Source organism: Jaculus jaculus, chromosome 8 (genome assembly GCF_020740685.1).
Source record: "Jaculus jaculus isolate mJacJac1 chromosome 8, mJacJac1.mat.Y.cur, whole genome shotgun sequence".
Classification (NCBI taxonomy): Eukaryota; Metazoa; Chordata; class Mammalia; order Rodentia; family Dipodidae; genus Jaculus; species Jaculus jaculus.
The window spans coordinates 84,521,774-84,541,820 of NC_059109.1; the positions used below are offsets into that span (position 1 = coordinate 84,521,774).

Below are 20,047 nucleotides of genomic sequence, written 5' to 3' on the forward strand. Positions count from 1 at the left end.
GCTGAGCCTGACAGCTTGAGTTTGATTGAGCTGAGATGGCTTAGCAGTTAAGGACCTTGCTTACAGAGCCGAAGGACCTAGGTTTGATTCCCCAGGACCCACGTAAGATAATCACCTCAGAGCACAAAAATAAGGACCCAGGGTCAGAGTTCTCTGTATAATCACTGTATAAGTTACAGCAAAGCATCTAACAGTGTGTCATCTATACTTTTTAAAAAGCCCGCCCTGTTCACTTAGTAACACTCACTGCTTCTGAACTGGCCCCCGGAGAAGGGTAGCATTAAAGTGGATTATCAAAATACCACAATATGGGGCTGGAGAGATGGCTTAGCCGCTAAAGCACTTGCCTGAGAAGCTTAAGGACCCAGGATCAATTCCCCAGTACCCACATAAGCCAGATGCACAAAGTTGTATATGTATCTGTAGTTTGTTTGCAGTGGCTATAGGCCCTGGCGAGCCCATTCTCTATTTATCTGGACCCCCAATAAACAAATAATTTTGGGTTTTTTGTTTTCGAGGTAAAGTTTTACAATAGTCCAAGCTGACCTGGAATTCACTATGTAGTCTCAGGGTGGCCTTGAACTCATGGCAATCCTCCTACCATTGCCTCCCAAGTGCTGGGATTAATAAATAAATATTTTAAATATCACAATACTAGGAGGAACCATGGCAGCTCTGGCTGCTGCTTGCAGTGATTTAGAGTGGAAGAAGTTGATGCCCTGGGTCATGGCTGCTGGAAAAAGAAGTTGTTCACAATATAAACCCATAACCAGCAATGAGGATATGCCAATTCCAGTGGAAAATCCTTACAATGAGCCTCTGAAGAAATGTATCTTGTGTGAGATTATAAGAATGTACAGTTTTTGTCCCATTTTATTTCTCCATCTAATGGATGAATTTATGAGAGGCATATAACAGGTCTTTGTGGGAAGAACCAAAAGGAAATAACCAGACTCTCCACTCCTCACCCACCAGAGTTGCTGACGTAGCTTTAAGTGGATTAGGAAGGTCTTTCAGAAAGAATCCCTCTCTGCCCCTACCTTCCTGGAGCACAAACAGTAAACAAGGTATGTGATACATTCCCAGACCCTCCAGTCAACTCAACAGGGCTACTTCTCTATGACTGGGTCCAAATTCAGGTCTTTCCAAGACAGACTTCACTGGATCCACCCTCAAGTAGACTCTACCAGATTTTCCCCACTATATCACTGTAAAGAGCCAAGGCCTTAAGACTTGGGTACGTGTCTTACGTACCAACAAAAGACTCATTGGACCCATCAGCTCGCTCTTCTGTTCACCAAGCATACCTTACCAGTAAAGTAGAGTGAGCCAAGTGCCTCTGGGTGACACCACCACCTGCTGATAACACACAAAGAAAAATAACCCACTTAGACTAGAGCTCTGTCCTTTCTCCAGAAGCTGGGATTTGATCGGAGGTCTGTGCTGCTAGTAAGTGACTGATAAAGTTATAAATAAACTGTACTGGTCTCGAGACTGCATTGCACCTGAGTGAAAACTAGACAACGAAATCTGAAGAATTGCACTGAGGGGTGAGGCAAATTTAACCCTCTTCAAGTAATGTTGGTTGAATTGAAAAATTGCTAAAGCTTGTAACAGAACTGTTGCATTGCTCTCTGTGTTGGGTTTGTTTGTTTGTTTTTTGTTTTTTGTTTTTTTTTTCCAGGTAGGTTCTCATTGTGGTCCAGGCTGACCTGGAATTAACTCTGTCATCTCAGGGTGGCCTTGAACTCATGGCGATCCTCCTACCTCTGCCTCTCGAGTGCTGGGATTAAAGCCATGCGCCACCACGCCCGGCTGTGTTGTCTTTTTAGGTCCAGATGCTCCTTGATAATTCACACTGCCCTGACTGTGGGCAGCAGTGGTGTTCTAGTACATAACTAGGCCATCAGTTATACCAAAATAACTTATTGGAAATGAGTGTTACCAAATATTCTTAGATGGCATTAACAGAGCCGATTACTGCCCTGAATGTTACCATGATAATCCTGCCAACAGAAGCCTTCATCTTCCTTGCTCTTTTCCACTCGAGTGGGCACCCCAAAATCTCACTAGATGGACCTTTGAAAAAGGATACATGACTCCAGACTAGCTGCTTTTAAGCCTGTATTACAATTGACTAGAACAGACAAAACTTTAAACAAAATCCTTGGCCAGGGCTGGAGAGATGGCATAGTAGTTAAGGCACTTGCCTGCAAAGCCAAGGGACTCAGATTCAATTCTCCAGGACCCATGTAAGCCAATTCACAAGTAGCACACATGTCTGGAGTTCGTTTGCAGAAGCTGGAAGCCCTGGTGTGCCCATTCTCGGCCTCCCTCCCCCCTGTCTCTTTCTCTCTCTCTCTCAAATACTAAATAAAAACTTGGGCAAAGCAAGTAATTCCTGTAACAGTCAAATCACAGAGTTGTAGGGACTTTTTTTTTTTTAACCAGTAGGCCAGGGAAGATGATCAATAACTAACTCATTTCCTTTATATTCTCTACGTCTTTTTTTTTTTTTTTTTTTTTTTTTTAAGGGCTGGTCCTTATGCATGCTAGGCAAGTGTTCTGCCACTAAGCTGCACACCAAGCCCTTATTTCTAAATCTGACTCACACTGACTCTACTTTGGAAACTGCTTAAACTGATGAATCTGCTTCTGTGGTCTTCATATATCTTGTTCAGCATAAATTTAATCAGTATTCCAGCTAAACTCTTTATCTAAAACCAGATTACTTCTAATTGCTATAAATTATATTTTGAACTCAGCTTGCTCTTCCTGAAAACTTACATAGTCTTACATATTGACATGTGATAATGTTGTTCTTGAGGAAAGGCCCCATGCCCCATAACTGTTTTTCTTTTTTAATTTTTTTGTTTATTGTTATTTATTTGAAAGCAACAGAGAGAGAGAGAGAGAGACAGAATAGGCATGCCAGGGCCTCCGGCCACTGCAAACGAACTCCAGACACATGCGCCCTCTTGTGCATCTGGCTAACGTGGGTCCTGGAGAATAGAGCCTCAAACTGGGGTCCTTAGGCTTCACAGGCAAGCGCTTAACCACTAAGCCATCTCTCCAGCCCCATAACTGTATTTCTAAAACTAAACTTTTGTGAGAAAGCATCTTTGTTATAACTGGATTCTAGATTATTCCAATACATTTTAATAAACCATATTTTAAATATTTCCTCTTATACATGAGACATGTGTGTATACATAAGACTTATTCTTAGTGTGACTGTTAAAATATTGATAACTGGCCACCAGGCGAGGTGGTGCATACTTTTAATCCTAGCACTTGGGAGGCAGAGGTAGGAAGATTGCTCGAAGTTCAAGGCCACCCTGAAACTACATAGTTAATTCCAGGTCAGCCTGGGCCACAGTGAGACCCTACCTCAAGAGAAAAAAAAAGAAAGAAAGAAAGAAAGAAAACACATGGGTTACACAAAATGTATATTACATATATAGTGCCTGTTTACACTTACTTGGCTCTGTATAACCAAAGACTGCCATGGCTTTGTAGTGATTGGACATAAAAATGTCCTTCCCTTAGAAATGGAAAAGTACATCTCCTATGAGATTTATGACTAAAGAAATATAAAGCTTTACTCTATAATTTATGAACAGTCTAGTAGAAATTTTTTTCTTAAAACTAAAATCTTGCTGGACATTAGCCACACTCTGGCCTGTTCTTATTCATGGAACCCAACTTACAAACTGGAAACCTCTCAGGAACCAAGATGCTACTAGGTACTCCAGTGCCTGTGTTAGCAGCTCCACAGTGTTACTAAGGAGCCTGGTTCTTTGCGTCCTTCCTCCTTCCCCTGTTAGCTTTTTGTCCTCATGACTGTTTCTTCAACAAGTTTAGTGTGATTTGTTATACCCCAGACATTTCAGTGGCAACCAAAGGCTGGAAGTAGGGTGCACAATGTTGTCTTCTTTCAAGTCTGTCTTTTATTTGGGAACAAAATCTTTCCAAAAAGTCAAAAAACAAAAAAGATAGGAAAGGAAATAACTAAAGCCATTAAGAGAGACCAAAGAAAGCCGGGCGTGGCAGCATATGCCTTTAATCCCAGCACTTGGAAGGCAAAAGTAGGAGAAACGCAGTGAGTTCGAGGCCACCCTGAGACTACATAGTGAATTCCAGGTCGGCCTGGGCTACAGCAAGACCCTACCTCGAAACCCTCCCAAAAAAAGAGCTCAAATAAAGGGGTTCATGCCAGTTACATACAAGTATACTGTGTATCTCAAAGACCCTAACACTTGTAACATCAGATACTGGGAATAAATGCTAGGTTGTCGGTGGTAGACCTGGAAGTAGCTGTATGGAAAAAAAAAAACTATACATATTACAATCTAGAGGAAAAATTGCCAAGGAACTCCTGTGTACCTGCCTTGTTCAGTAGTCCTCACTAGCACCCGTAGCTATTAAAGCACTCATAATGTGGCCAGTGAGGAAATGAATTTTAATTAAAATTTAGTCACATACAGCTAGTGGCCACCGCTCTGGACAATGCAGATAATAATTTAACATGACTGGAGGAGCATCAGAATAATTTTGAATTCCCTACCTGGAAGGCAGAAGGTACTGAATGTTCAAAAGAGAAAAAGCCAACCTAGAATTAAACAGCTACGTAGAATTCGAGTAAGGCAACAGCATGAGTTCTGAATGGGTTACAATTCTACAGAAAAGAAGCCAAGTTCAGTACCAATCAAATACAGCCAACTTTCTAACTTTCTTCCCTAGAGTTCTGCAGCTCACTCCCCTCCTCATGTGCATGGGGAGTGTTGAACAGCCCTCCTGCCTCCACTCCTGGATGCTAACAGCTTACTCCCAGTTGTGGCTGCATTTGTACCAACATCAACCTCAAAAAGAAACCTGAATCACTGGGGAGGCAGAGATAGGAGGATCGCTGTGAGTTCAAGGCCACCCTGAGAGTACATAGTGAATTTCAGGTCAGCCTGACCTACAGTGAGACCCTACCTTGAAAAAACAAAATTAAAAAAAGAAAGACACATGTTCTCTCTCATATGTGGATCCTAGCTACAGATGATTGGGCTTCTGCATGAGAAGGAAAATACTTGGTAGCAGAGGCCAGTAAGTTAAAAAGGAGACATAAAGGGAAGAGAAAGGAAGGGAGGAGGATACTTAATAGGTTGATATTGTATATATGTAAGTACAATGATTGTAATGGGGAGGTAATATGATGGAGAATGGAATTTCAAAGGGGTAAGTGTGAGGGTGGGGAGGGAGGGAAATACCATGGGATTTTTTTTATAATCATGGAAAACGTTAATAAAAATTTAAAAATTAAAAAAAAAAGGAAGGAAGGAAGGAAGAAGAAAGAATCCCAGATCCTCTCCCCAGAAAAGAACAGTAAGTAACATGACAAAAGACAAGAGATGGGAACCAGGCATGATGGTACATCCCAGCACTACAGAGGCAGAGGTAGGAGGATTATGATGAGTTCATGGCCATCCTGAGACTACATAGTGAATTCCAGGTCAGCCTGGACTAGAACAAGACCCTACCTCGGGAAAAAAAAAAAAAATGAGGAGAGAGAAATCAATGCTACTATACCCCAAAAAGGACCTGACAAGCCTTGGACACTGCTCAATAAAGACAATATAATAGAAAAGAAAAACCTCAATAATAGTCAAAAGCAAGAAAGTCTTGCAACAATCCTAAGCAGCCAAGATTCAATTAAAAAAAAAAATAATAATAATAATAATAATGAGCCGGGAGTGGTGGCACACACCTTTAATCCCAGCACTCAGGAGGCAGAGGTAGGAGGATCACCATGTGTTCAAGGCTACCCTGAGACTGACTGTCAGCAGTGAAACTCTACCTCAAAAAAACAAAAAGAAAAAGAAAGCTTGATTTCAAATCACAAAGCATGACCTGGTCAACAAAAGTAATCCACTATAGAAACTTGCCTCCAAAAATGAGAGTGAAAAGGCTCCTGTGGGTTGGCACACATACAACAGAACATGCCTCAGAATGCCTGGATCTTTATAAAGTGGTGGGATGGCACAGCAGAAGGTAGAACGCATTTACCTACACTCCAATTAGGGTGATGTCAGATCACCCTATCCACCAAGGAAGAATCCAAGCAAACTATCCTGACAATGTGAACACTGGCTACAGGAGTGAAAAAGAGACTTTCTGCTGGGCGTGGTGGCGCATGCCTTTAATCCCAGCAATCAGGAGGCTACGAGGCCACCCTGAGACTACAGAGTAAATGACAGGTCAGCCTGAGGTAGAGGGAGACCCTGCCTTGAAAAACCAAGAAAAAGAAGGAAGGAAGGAAGGAAGGAAGGAAGGAAGGAAGGAAGGAAGGAAGGAAGGAAGGAAGGAAGGAAGGAAGGAAGGAAGGAAGGAAGGAAGGAAGGAGGGAAAAGAGAGAGACTTTCTGTTCAAGTAATTCTTCAAGGTACACTGTTAAGTCAACAAACATTTTACATGGGTATGTAGGGAAGGATGAAATGTAAGCAAATCTGAAAAGAGAAAGATTCATCCAAAAACTGAGTGTTTGGTAGTCAAGAAAGTAAAAAGAGAAAGTAGCAAGACATCAAGTCGTAGCCAGGCATGGTGGCACACTCCCTTAATCCCAGAGCTCGGGAGGATCACCATGAGTTTGAGGCCAGCCTGGAACAACACAGTGAATTTCAGGTCAGCATGGACTAGAGTGAGACCCTACATCAAAAACAAACAAAAAAAAAAGAAAAAGAAAAAGAAACAAAACACATGGGCTGGAGAGATTGTTTAGTGGTTAAGGCACTTGCCTGTGAAGCCTAAGGACCCAGGTTCAATTCCATAAATCCCACATATGCAATGGTGGCACATGCATCTGGAGTTTGTTTGCATGGTTGGAGGCCCTAGGGTGAGACCCCCTCTCATAAATATGTAAAAAAATAAAATAAAATAAGACATCAAGTCACACAGGTTAAACAGACAATTAGGTATACCTACCATACTCTTGAGACAGCTCTTGACTGGCCTTTTCATTTCTATCTTATCTACATATGTTCAAAAGAGCAGTTCTCAAATGGACTGATTCTGTGCTCCACAGGGCAAATGGCAATGTCTGAAGACATTTTTGACCACCACAACTGGGAGAGAGCTGTTAGCATCTAGGAGTGGAGGCACTCCCCATGCACATGCCAGGTTCTGAGGAAGGCTTTCCAGAGGGAGCTTGCGAGCCTTGTCAGGCACCATAAATTAATGTGGAGAGGAAGAGTGCTAAATGAATCCTTGGAAACAAAGAGAAGACAAGCATTCCACACCAAAGTACGCAAGGCTTATGAAGACAGCCTCAAGGGCAGAAACCACGCACCAACTTGAGATCAGAAGCTCCATCCATGCAGGATGAACTTTTATGTAGTAAATGCCAAGGTCCAGGGGCAAATTTGGTAGAAAGGTAAAAGGAGCAGAGTGAGGGCAAAGGAGATTAAGATCTATGCTAATAGAAGAAAGAAAATCTCCCTAGACTGACACTGGGGAAGTTCACCAACCCAAACCCACACATGGTGCCTCTTCCTGCTCCTAGTAAAAAGAGAGTAAGTCCCCTTGCTGTGTTTCCCTGACCACCTAACAGGGAAAGATATGCCTGAGGGAAGACCATGAGGACAACAATGATAGTAGTAATGGTAGTTTTCTAGTTGCTAAGGCTTATGTGCATATGCCTGGCACAGATCTTACTGGGCAAGTGGCAGTTACTTCTGGCCAGTGAATGCCATCGTAGTTGATTTGCCCATTCACTCTACTATCATGGAAAGGAGCTTGAGAGCAATAACTCACCAAAGCATGCACTGCCTTAAACAATGGACAGATTCAAATTCCATCAGTGTTTCTACCCTGTTCTAACCATTGACATAACCAAGCCATAAAAGTGTCCCTCCAGTGCTTCGCCTAGATCCATGTGGCCCAGGTCCGCTGGGGGATAAGCACTGTCTCAGGCAAACGTGCTGGGTTTGCCTTCTGCGTAACTGTTGAGGGAGCTCAGGGCAAGGGCTGAGAACAGCTGAGAGTTTTCTGAAGATTCTGAGCTTTCTTCATGGGGCTGCCTGGCTGGGCATGAGTGGACATTATTTCCCTCTACTACAATCATCAGTGGTCTGTAGGCATTGTGATGGGGCGGTCAGAGCAGCACTGACAGGAGCTACCATAACAGCAAGGATGTTCACCTTCTCAGAGGAGGAGCTCCCCAATCTGTGTACTTCTCTCCGCCCCTACATGGTAGCCACATAGCACATGCCACTACCATCTCTCCTCAGCAGCATGTTTATTTATTTATTTATTTTACTGACAACTTCCATGATTGTAAACAATATCCCATGGTCATTCCCTCCCTCCCCCCACTCTACCCTTTGAAACTCCACTTTCCATCATATCCCCTCCCCTTCTCAATCAGTCTCTCTTTTATTTTGATATCATGATCTTTTCTTCCTATTATGATGGTCTTGTGTAGGTAGTGTCAGGCACTGTGAGGTCATGGATAGCCAGGCCATTTTGTCTCTGGAGGAGTCATCAGCACTTTTATAGCATCTTGCTTCTTCATCATCATAGCTCTAAACATTTGGCCCATTGGAAAGCAAGCATATCTCCAGAAATAAGCATGCTCTTTGTGGCTCCCTAATTACTCCCAAATTCCCTCAGTAGGCTAAAAAGTAATGATGGCACTCTTCTCAGCCCCACCCCCAACCCCAATCTCACTTGACCCCCAGTGTGCTGTCCGTTGGCTCCTTGAAGATGTCAGCCCTTTCTGGTTCACTGGCCATTGCATATGCTGCTGCTACAAAAGAAGCCCCCATGCCTCTTTCTACTAAGGTAACTCCTGTCAATACTTCCTTCCTCCACCTCCACCTCATCACAATGTCTGGACAATCAAGATGTTTTCAGTACAGCAAGATAACTTTCACCAGTCTGCCCAGTCACAACTTCAAGAGCAGAAAAAAAAATCCACAGCCTCATTGTCAGACCTGTGGTCCCCAGTGCTTAACTTAGCTTGTATATTAATGGTTTCCCCAAATTTGTAGATTGATGTATAGTCTTTTTAAAGAGGTTTTTGTAACAGTCATTCATTTTTTTTTTCTTACTACATCAAGCCTTTTCACAATAGGGCAGGCACACTAATGTTAGCAATAACTGAAGATGTCACCATCACTACCATCACTGGGCTCTAGTAGAGAAAGATAGGGTAAGTGTTTGAATGGAAAAGGACAATGGCCACACAGCATGGTAGTACATGCCTATCACGCCAGCACTGGGAAGGCAGAGGCAGGAGAATAACCATAAATTCCAGGACAGCATAGGCTGCATAGAATGATTCTGTTTCTCAAAAGAAAACAGCAGGAGGGGAAAAAACTACATAAATTATAATTGTATCATGAGATCTGAAAGTTTTGGAAAATCTTCAATGAGTTGGCTAGTTACAAAACACAGACCAGGATACTTTTAGTGTGATTTGAACTAACAGTTCCCAAATACCAGCAATGAGCATGGGCACCAGAAGGAGGCACATAACACCTGGCTTCTTTTTTTTTTGGTGTCCAGCTAAGAATGGCTTTAATTTTTAAAGTGCCCTGAGAAACAAAGAACATATGTCAGAGATCATCTGGCCCACAAAACCTAGGGCATCTACATCAAAGGGTGCCAACCCCTGATGGCAACACAAAGGAGTTATGTTCTAAATGGAACAATACCTTTATGTACGTATGGATAGAATTTCCTGAGGGACAGAAAACAAATTTGAATGACCACCAGAACAGATAATGTTCCTGGAGAGGAAAGCTACCATTAATAAAAGACATTCATTTTCCAATAGACATAATGTATCAAAGTTTCTTAATTCTCCATACCCCATGAAAGGACAGAAAAGGTTGTTCAAAATCCTGCTGGGAGAATAAGGCAAAAAGAGCTGCTTCTGGTGGTGGCAGGCCTGAGAACCTAGCTTGCGGGAGGCAGAGGCAGGTGGAGTTTGAGGCCACCCTGGGCTAACAGCAAGATCCTTCTTTGAGCCTACTTTGAAAAGTGTTGCAAGATTGAAAACAACTCATAGAAGACAGGCAGAGTGGAAAAGAGAATTTCCTTTTGTAAGTGATAATCATGATACAGTTGATAACATTGTCATTCAGAAGAAACACCACCTATCAAGAGACATAGCAGTGATGAAAAAAGCCCTTTCTTAAGAAGGTATGGTGGTGGCATACCTTTAATCCCAGCACTCTGGAGGCAGAGGCAGGAGGATCGCCATGAGTTCAAGGCCACCCTGAGGCTTCATAGTGAATTCCAGATCAGCCTAAACTAGCTTGAGACCCTACCTCAAAAAAAAAGGGGGCGGCTGGAGAGGTGGCTTAGCTGGTTAAGGCACTTGCCTGTGAAGCCTAAGAACCCAGGTTCTACTCCCCAGAACCCACATAAGCCAGATGCACATGGTAATGCAAGTGTCTGGAGTTCATTTTCAGTGGCTAGAGGCCCTGACACACCCATTCTCTCTCTCTCAAATAAGTTTAAAAAGCGAGAGAGAGAGAGAGAGAGAGAGAGAGAGAGATGCAATCTGTGTCACTTTGTGGCTTTATGTGGCTAATCAAAACCAGGCCCACAGGCCTTGCAACAGCTACGCCATCTCCCCAGCCCAACAAATTTATTTTCATTTGGAGTATATGAGTTTGCCAAGTTATCAACACCATCCTGTCCTTGAGAGCATTCTGCATCCAATTTGGCTTTACACAAAGACAGAACATTTGTTTTGCTATTTGTATTGGGGGAGTGAGGATTAGAAGCTTACATGCTTCTTGTACAGGACTGTCACAGACACAGTTTGCAAAATGTGCAGCTACTCATGCAATGTAGTGTCAATTACATATACATTCCTAAGGTCTGTTATCTGTTGCAGCTTTGTCTTTTTCTTTTTTGTCCCCATGATGTCAGGTCTCTTGCCCTTTAAGTTGTGGTACCGGTACCAAGAATAAACTTTTTTTTTTTAATTTTAACTATTTTTTTTAACTTTTTATTTTTTAGGGTTTTTTTTTTTTTTTTTCGAGGTAGGATCCCATTCTAGTTTAAGCTGACCTGGAACTCACCATACAGTCCCAGGCCACCCTCTAAGTCAGAGAAATTCTACCCCTGCTTCCCAAGTGCTGGGATTAAATCACTATACCCAGCAAAATTTAAAAAAAAAAAAAAAAAAAAGGATGGTGGGGGGGTCTGGAAGGATGACTCAACAGTTAAAAGAACTTGCTTACAAAGCCTAGTGGTCTGTCTTTGACTTCTAAGTACCCATGTAAAACCAGATGCACAAAGTGGCAAAGCTGATAGATTTTAGAATCTAAATGGCTGCTCCATTAAATTCTATATAATGTTTAACATCTGACCTAAATGTTTGTTTGCTTGTGACAGAATCTCAGGTAGGCTTGTCTGAAAAGCCAAAGGACCTAGATTTGATTCCCCAAGACCCACGTAAGCCAGATGCACAAGGTGGCACAAGTGTCTATAGTTCATTTGCAGCAGCTGGAGGCCCTGGCACACCCATTCTCTCTTTCTATCTCTATCTACCCCCCTCCTGTAAATAAAAATAAAATTTTTAAAAAATGTTTAAAATTAGAACAAATATCCTCCACTTATATGTGATCAACTCCTTGTAAGTACAGTTACCTAATTAGTTACAGTCTTGCTTTGAGAATTTTAGAATGTTGGGATGGAGAGATGACTCACTAGTTAAGAGCACTTCCTATATAGGCATGAAGAGGGCCTGATGAGGCCTGAGAGGCCATTACAGTTGGAGCCCCACATAAACATCTGACGTGGCCACATGCACCTATAACCCCAGGCCTGTAGGGAAACAGAGTCCCAGTAAGGAGTGCTATACTTACAGGATAGAACTGAAAAAAGCTCAGTTGTCCTATGGCTTTTTCCAAAATACCTTAGGAATTCTTGCTTTTACTCTTCATATTCCAAGTCAGTACACTTATGAATCATGAAATCTGTGGGTTTTGAACATAATTTTTAAAATTTTTATTTTTATTTATTTGTTTGAGAGAGAGCGAGAATGGGTGCACGAGGGCTTCTAGCCCCTGCAAACAAACTCCAGATGCATGCGCCCCCTTGTGCATCTGGTTTACGTGGGTCCCAGGGAATTGAACCAAGGTCCGTTGGCTTTGGAGGCAAGTGCCTTAACCACCTCTCCAGCCCCAGAATTTTTTAAAGTAATGCAATTTAGCAAGACAAAAGGCTTTAAATTCTATGTGGTCATACCTGCACATAATCCCAGTACTCAGAAAGACTAAGGGCGTGGTTGCCTTTAATCCCAGGACTCAAGAGGAGAGAGGCCACCCTGAGGCTACATAGTGAATTCCAGGTCAGCCTGGGTTACAGCGAGACTCTACCTTGAAAAACCAAAAAAGTTTAAAAGTTCACCAACCTTAGTTACATGATGTCTTGAGAATTAAAAAAAAAAAAAATTTTTTTTCAAAAAGCTTCAGAGGCCAGACATGGTGGCACTCACCTTCAAATCCCAACACTCAGAAGGCAGAGGTAGGAAGATCACTTGGAGTTCAAGACCAACCTGAGACTACATAGTGTGTTCCAGGTCAGCCTCAGCTAGAGAGAGACCCTACTTTGAAAAATAAACAACAAAAAAAGTTAAAAAAAAAAAAAAGCTTCAGAACTCATCTCACAAGAGAAGGGCAGGCTACTACAAATTTTAAGATGTTCTAAGTGTGTGCCCAAGGGTTAGATATGATTGAGATATGTTGAGTGTGTGCCCAAGGTTTAGATATGATTTAGGTATGTTCTAAGTGTGCGCCCATGAGTTTGTCCTTGGTGTGGTGATTTCAAGAAAGCTGCCTCTCTTTCTCCTAATAGCTGTGGTCAAGACCAGATATTCAGATAGTCCTTAACTACTATTATGGAAATGATTAAGCCCCATAGCTCCACCAGGGACCCTGGGTAGAGATGACATTCCAAGCCCCATTTTCCCAAAGGAGTTCAATAGGTCTAGATAACCTGATCATGTATACTTGAGTGCTGCTCAACCCTCCCTCAGGACCCACACATCCCATGCAAGGCCCCTCCCTGATGCTGTAATTTCCCTACTTCCTTACCCTAAGTCCCTTAAAAGCACATCCCTCTACTTTCTCAGGGTTCCAAGGCTTCTTACACTCCCACTTCAGGTCCAGAAAATCTCTTCTAGCATTAAAATTAAATCTTGTGCCCAAGAAATTGTCTCTCTTTATCTCAAACCTGAACCTTACAGCAATGTCCTAAACCATCCTTGAGTGAAGGAACACTGTGGAAAGTTACTGAGGATACTGACCTGGGATAGAATAAGTCATTTTGTTGGGACATCAGTTAGTTTTGCAAGATGGTTGTTACTAAAAAGAAAACCAGACCCTGAATCACAGTGTGGCAAGTTTTCCTGAAACATCATGGGGGTGAGGAGGAGATAGGACCATTAACTGAAAGAAAGAACTTCATGAAGGCTGGAGAGATGGCTTAGCAGTTAAGCGCTTGCCTGTGAAGCCTAATGACCCCGGTTCGAGGCTCGATTCCCCAGGACCCACGTTAGTCAGAAGCACAAGTGGAGGCAAGCATCTGGAGTTCGTTTTCAGTGGCTGGAGACCCTGGCGCGCCCATTCTCTCTACATATATATCTGCCTCTTTTCTCTCTCTCTCTGTCACTCTCAAATAAATAAATTAAAATGAACAAAATAATTAAAGAAAGAAAGAAAGAACTTCATGGAGCAGAAATCACAGGTGGCGGGATAAAAGTAGACAACCTACCTGCCGACAAACCCAACAGTATGCCTGAGAAACTTGGTCTCAGAATAAGCTCTAGTCCCAAATAAAACTCTTTTTCAAAAAACATTTTATGTGGGCTAGAGACATGGCTTAGTGGTTAAGGCACTTGCCTGCAAAGCCTAAGGACCTAGGTTCACTTCCCCAGTACCCACATAAGCCAGATGCACAAGGTGGTGCATGTTTCTGGAGTTCGTTTGCAATGGCTGGAGACCCTGGCATGCCTATTGTCTCTCTGTATCTGCCTCTTCCTCTCTTTCCCTTCCTCCCCCTCTCAAAAATACATGCATACATACATACATACATACATACATCTGGGTGGGTAGGTGGGTGTTGAAGCATTTCATGCTATCCACTCCCTTGCCTAAAGCTCAGTGGACTGACAAGCTACCATACCACTCTGTTTTTGGAGTGTTCTCACCCCTTCCTTGAGCCTCAAGTGCCAAAAGCAAATATCCTTCTCATACCCACAGAGAACCATAGCTCCACTGTCTACTGTTTCCTAATTACTCATTATATCCACCAAGTTCTGCTGGACTTTGGCAAACTTACTTGGTTCTCTCAACTACCAGTTTCCCATTCCATCTCTTTGCCACATTCTTTTTCTGCTCACCCTATCCAACTGCCCCCCTGATGCTTTTCATGAGTTATACTTCTTCCCACAGACTTTCCCCAGATAAGTGAAAGAGAAATTCACATAGAATGGATGACCTGGAAGCCCAACAGTGAGTTCATCTAGACTGCACTGCACTTACCTAGGCTGGGAAACTACACCAACTGCACAGCCACCCAGACAGCAAGGCTATTCCCTAACTTTCTATAAATGAGAGCCTCTGAGCATTTCTTGTTCTTGCATTTGTTGTTTTCTTGCAAGTGAGCATGACCCTAAGAAATTATTTTTATTTTTAACTTATTTGTTTATTTTGCCCCTCACTGCTGATAGTGCTGCACATACCTATCATCCGAGCATTCAGGAGTCTGAGGCAGGAAGATTACAAATACAAAGCCAGCCAGGGCAATATAGTAAGATCCTTTCTCAAATTGTATGCCACAAATAGAATACTTTTGACTGGTATCTGAACCCAACATTCCTTTTAAAAAGTATTCTTGGGCTGGAGAGCTAGCTCAGAGGTTAAGGTGCTTGCCTGCAAAGCCTAAGGACCTGGGTTTGAGTCCCCAGTATCCCCATAAAGCCAGATGCACAAAGGTAGTATATACGTCTAGATCTCATTTGCAGTGGCTAGAGACCCTGGTGTGACCATTCCTTCTCTCTCTCTGTGTGTCTCTTTCTCTCTCTCAAATAGATAAAATATATTTAAAACATTTATATATAAATACATATGTGTATATATATATATATATATATATATATATATATATACACATATATGTGTGTGTGTGTATATTTTTTTCTTATCCAAAAACCTTACAAGAATTAAAAAGATGCAAGTACTCAGCTATAAAAGGGGCCCCATCCCTCTATGGAATTTCTTTTTTTTTTTTTATTTTTATTTATTTGAGAGCAACAGAGAGAGAAAGAGAGAAAGAGGCACAAAGAGAGAGAGAGAGAGAATGGGCACGCCAGGGCATCCAGCCACTGCAAACGAACTCCAGACGCGTGCGCCCCCTTGTGCATCTGGCTAACGTGGGACCTGGGGAACCGAGCCTCGAACCGGGGTCCTTAGGCTTCACAGGCAAGTGCTTAACCGCTAAGCCGTCTCTCCAGCCCATGGAATTTCTTTTATCTATATACCCTTTTGCTTTTTGTACTTGCTGGAATGCTATATCAAGGATAATGAAAAAGAGAACACACAGAGCTTTGTCAGTCCCAAGGCTGGACTTGACTCCAAAAATAAAACAAATATCCACTGGAAACATGGACTCTGGCACTTTAATTACTGCAGCAGGGATTGTACTGTTCCTCTTTCACATGTTCAATAAAGGGCACTGCCTTCTAAGAAGTACAGAAATGTTAACATTCTATTAACAATATTTAAGTAGTGTCTCATAACACTGAAGACGACTTGAGATTCTTTGGTAACCCAGCTAGGTAAGCTTGAACCACAGACTTCTCATCCACCTACACAGTTACAGATATATACACTGGCAGAAGCAGATACATCGGCAGGAAACCAGATATATATATGGTCATTGATACACACGCAGAAACACACACACACACAGAAAACAGACCTAGACACATACAAATACATAGATAGGAATCAGCCAGGAAGCCTCAGAGCTCATCATCCAAAGCACACGGTTAAATCCAGAAATGGCCATACCTTCAGCACGAAATCTCACCCTGTCCACAAAAGTGTCTTTGAAGCCGTGCGTGACACACCACCTCACTGCTGTGCCTATCCTGGTGTGCAGCATGAGACTCTTGTAGGTACTGAAGCAATTTCGGCTTTTATAACCCACACAAGCTGGTCAAAATTGTATAACCAGCTCCACGACCTCATCAGAAATGCCATTTGTGTTACACAACAGCCACCGCCTGGTAACAAACGGTTACTGCAGGTCTCTATGTCTTGGCATCTATCTGCAGCAGGTTTCCACAAGGCGGTCTGGATGTTCCATTGTTGAACTCCAGCAGCTGCTGGGATTGTATTTCTCAAACCCAAACAAAGAAGGGAATTAAAAACCTACCTTTCCAAACAGTTCAGACGAGCAAGTATACCCTAGCTGTATACCCTAGCATGGTGGAAGGGGGGGATCAATTTTACTTCCCAGTAATTTTTCTTTTCCCCCAATCAGGAGCCCAGGAATAATTGTTCTCAAAGCTCAAAGAACTTCAGCAATACCAAGGTAGATTCCTTGGTTAAATGGTAAGCAAAGCAAAAATTGTAATATTGAGCTAACTGCTGGAGCCCAGATATCTAGTAGGCAGATTCCAGGTACAAAGTGCCCAAAAGATGGAAGTGTCCTGAAGACACAGAAAGGGCAAGGACACGCTGAGTTTAACAGTGACAGAGAAGAAGCTGCCCTTGTAGCCAGCCTGTCCTCTGAGTCCTGACTCCAGGCCACAGGGCAGGGGGTACCCTCAACCTCTCAATGTACAATGTACTGCTTTCACCTCCTTACACCAGACTATACTTCCCAAATCCTCACAGGAGCCGCGAGGCTCAGGTGACAGCCGGGGCAGCAGGTGGGGCTCTGCCAGCAGCAACAGCAGCCAGGCATGCCTGGAAAGAGGGTCTCTGAGAGAAAGGGAGAGGAAACAGGGCAACTGCAGGAGGAAGTCTGCCAAAAGTGCTGCTCACACTGAAAATCTAGAGGAAGTAGTTCACCAGTGGGAGAAGACACACCAGAAAGTGGAGAAAAGTCCTCCAAAAGCTCAGGTCAAGATGCGCCCCCAACCTCAGAGAGGGTATACTACAGGACCAAAAGATACTTTAAGAAAGTTAGAATACAGGAATAAAGAAAGTTAGTATTTTGTTTCATTCTGTTTATGGAGGTAGAGTGTTGCTTTAGCCCAGGCTGACCTGGAATTCACCATGTAGTCTCAGGGTGGCCTCAAACTCACAGCAATCCTCCTACTTCTGCCTCCCAAGTGCAGGGATTAAAGGTGTGTACCACCAAGCCCATAAGTTTTCTTTAAAAAAAAAAAATTATATGATGAAAATGGACTAAGATCACAGGACAACAAGCGGGGGTGGGGGGAACTCACAGCAGGAACAGAAAACAAATTGGAGAAATGAAACTGTAGAAAACTGAAACGAAGGGGAAGGACAGGTTTGAGAAACAGACAGAAAATAAAAAGCACAGAAAGGCAACAGCTCAGAGATGAGAGCTGATGAGGTAACAGTAGAGAACACCAGGCATGACTGACTTATCAGGGCTTCCTCACCAGGCAGTGCTTCTTAATGCCTTAACTGCTAGGGGTTGTGGTGGAAATGGGCAATAACTGTGGATGGTTTAGAGTTTCTTTGTGAACTAAGGAAAATGTTCTAAAATTAGATTATGTACTTATAGTTGCACAGCAGTGTGAAAATAATGAAAGACACTGAATGAATTACTACCATAAAATAGTAAGTATGTGAAATATATCTCAATAAAATACAAAATGTTTTTAAAAATCAGGATTGGCGATTAGAGAGATGACTCGGCCCAAGCTGACCTGGAATGCACTATGTAGTCTCAGGGTGGCCTCGAATCCATGAGATCCTCCTACCTTTGCCTCCCAAGTGCTGGGATTAAAGGTGTGTGCCACCACACATGGCTTCATCCTGGAATTTTTTTTCCCCTGGAAGTGGGGTCTCACTCTGGCCCAGGCTGACCTGCAATTCACTATGTAGTCTCAGGGTGGCCTCGAACTCATGGCAATCCTCCTACCTCTGTTGGGATTAAAGGTGTGCGCCACCACGCGAGGCTCCTTCATCCTGGATTTTTATAGTTAACTTCCTGTTGATCACACAAAGTACCTGAGCAAAAGCAGCTTGTGGGGGGAAAAAAAGTTTATTTTGGCTTACAGACTCAGGAGGAAACTCCACATGGCACGGTAAATGATGGAATGAGCTAAGGCTTGGACATCACCTCTGCCAAAGCAGTTGGCAAATAGCAGGAGGGTGAGCCAAACACTGGCAAAAAGAAGGTGGCTATAACACCCATAAACCCACCACTAGTAACACATCTCCTCCAGGAGGCTCCAATTTCCAAATTGCCATCAGCTGAGGACCTAGCATCCAAAATATATGAGTTTATGGGGTCACCTTTTTTATTTGAGAATGCATTAGTCTGAAATTAGATTGTTTATGTCCCTCTACAGAAACATTTTATCTTACCATTAAAAAAAAGGTACAAGAAGTGGCAGAAGGCCCTTGCACACCTATACTCACTTTCTCTCATTCATTTATAGATCGATAGACAGACAGATAGATAATGTCTTTTTTGTTTTGTTTCCTTGTTTTTCAAGGTAGGGTCTCAGTCTATCCCAGGCTGACTTGGAACTTACTCTGTAGTCCCAGGTTACCTTAAACTCACAGTGATTCTCCTATCATGTCTGGCAAAAATATAAAGGCAGGGACTAGGGAGATGGCTTAGCAGTTAAGGTGTTTGCCTGCAAAGCCAAAGAACCCTGGTTTTTCAATTCCCCAGGACCCACATTAGCCAGATGCACAAGGGGGTGCACATGTCTGGAGTTCGTTTGTAATGGCTGGAGGCCCTGCTGCATCCATTCTCTCTCTTTCTCCCTCTTTCTCTGTCAAATAAATAAAAATTTAAAATATACATATATATGCAGACGCAGGCTTGAGAGATGGCTTAGCAGCTTAAGCACTTGCCTGCAAAGCCAAAGGACCCAAGTTTGATTCCCCATGACCCACATAAGCCAGATGCTTGGTAGCACATGCATCTGGAGAAATAAAAAGAAAAAATAAATAAATAAAGGCAGGCCCATCAGAATAATAGTTGATTTCTCAACAATAACTTGAAAATCCAAACGAATGATATGTTTCAAGTTTTCAAAGACCACAGCTGGGACTGGAGAGATGGCTCAGTGGTTAAAGGCACATGCTCACAAAACTTGATGGCCTGGGTTCAATTCCACAGTACCCATGTAAAGCCAGATGCATAGAGTGGCGCATGTGTCTGGAGTTTGTCTGCAGAGGCAGAAAGCCCTGGCATGTGTGCCCATGCTTACTCTCTGTGTCTCACTTTCTCTATGTGTAACTTTCTCAAATAAGTAAAAAATTGGGTGGGGGGGTGTTGTTGGAGGCAGGGTCTCACCAGGTTCCACCAGGAATGGTGATGCACACCTTTAATCCCAACACTCAGGAGGTAGAGGTAGGAGGATCACCATGAGTTCAAGGCCACCCTGAGACTACAGAGTAAATTCTAGGTCAGCTGAGCTAGAGTGAGACCCAAGGGGGAGGGGGTGGTTGTGTAGGTCTTAAGCCCTAATAGAGAAGCTACTATTATTGTTTAGCTAAATGGACTCATAGTCAATATGCTGAGAGTGACTGTTGGATGCTCGGCCACACGTGGGACATCTTTATAACCCCCTCTAAGGCACAGGAGCTACTGTGGAAGAAAGGGTGAAAGAGTGTTGGCAGCAGAAGGAAAGGGAAAATGGTATGGAACACCGACTTTTGGGCATGATGTAGCTGTTGCACTCTTGAACTCACAGAAGCTGTGCTTACTGCGTAAGAGCTACACAAGATTGGGCACATCAACATTCTGTCATGGATGGGGAGAAGCTCATAATGAAACCATTATTATGTATAATCAGTACATGCTAAAGAAAACATTT

The 20,047-nt window shown here is 42.9% G+C and overlaps 1 protein-coding gene across 4 annotated transcripts in view; it reads right to left on the reverse strand.

The window, feature by feature from the left end:
* Positions 1–20,047, reverse strand: part of Slc23a2 (solute carrier family 23 member 2) — a 151,075-nt gene that overhangs the window by 89,528 nt on the left and 41,500 nt on the right. The window contains exon 1 of one of the 4 annotated variants that reach the window (XM_045156049.1): positions 16,080–16,181. The exons of the other annotated variants lie outside the window; for them this stretch is intronic. The gene's annotated coding sequence lies outside the window, so the exon portion shown is untranslated. Of the gene's footprint in view, positions 1–16,079; positions 16,182–20,047 lie in introns of those variants that run through there. 4 annotated transcript variants of the gene reach the window in all.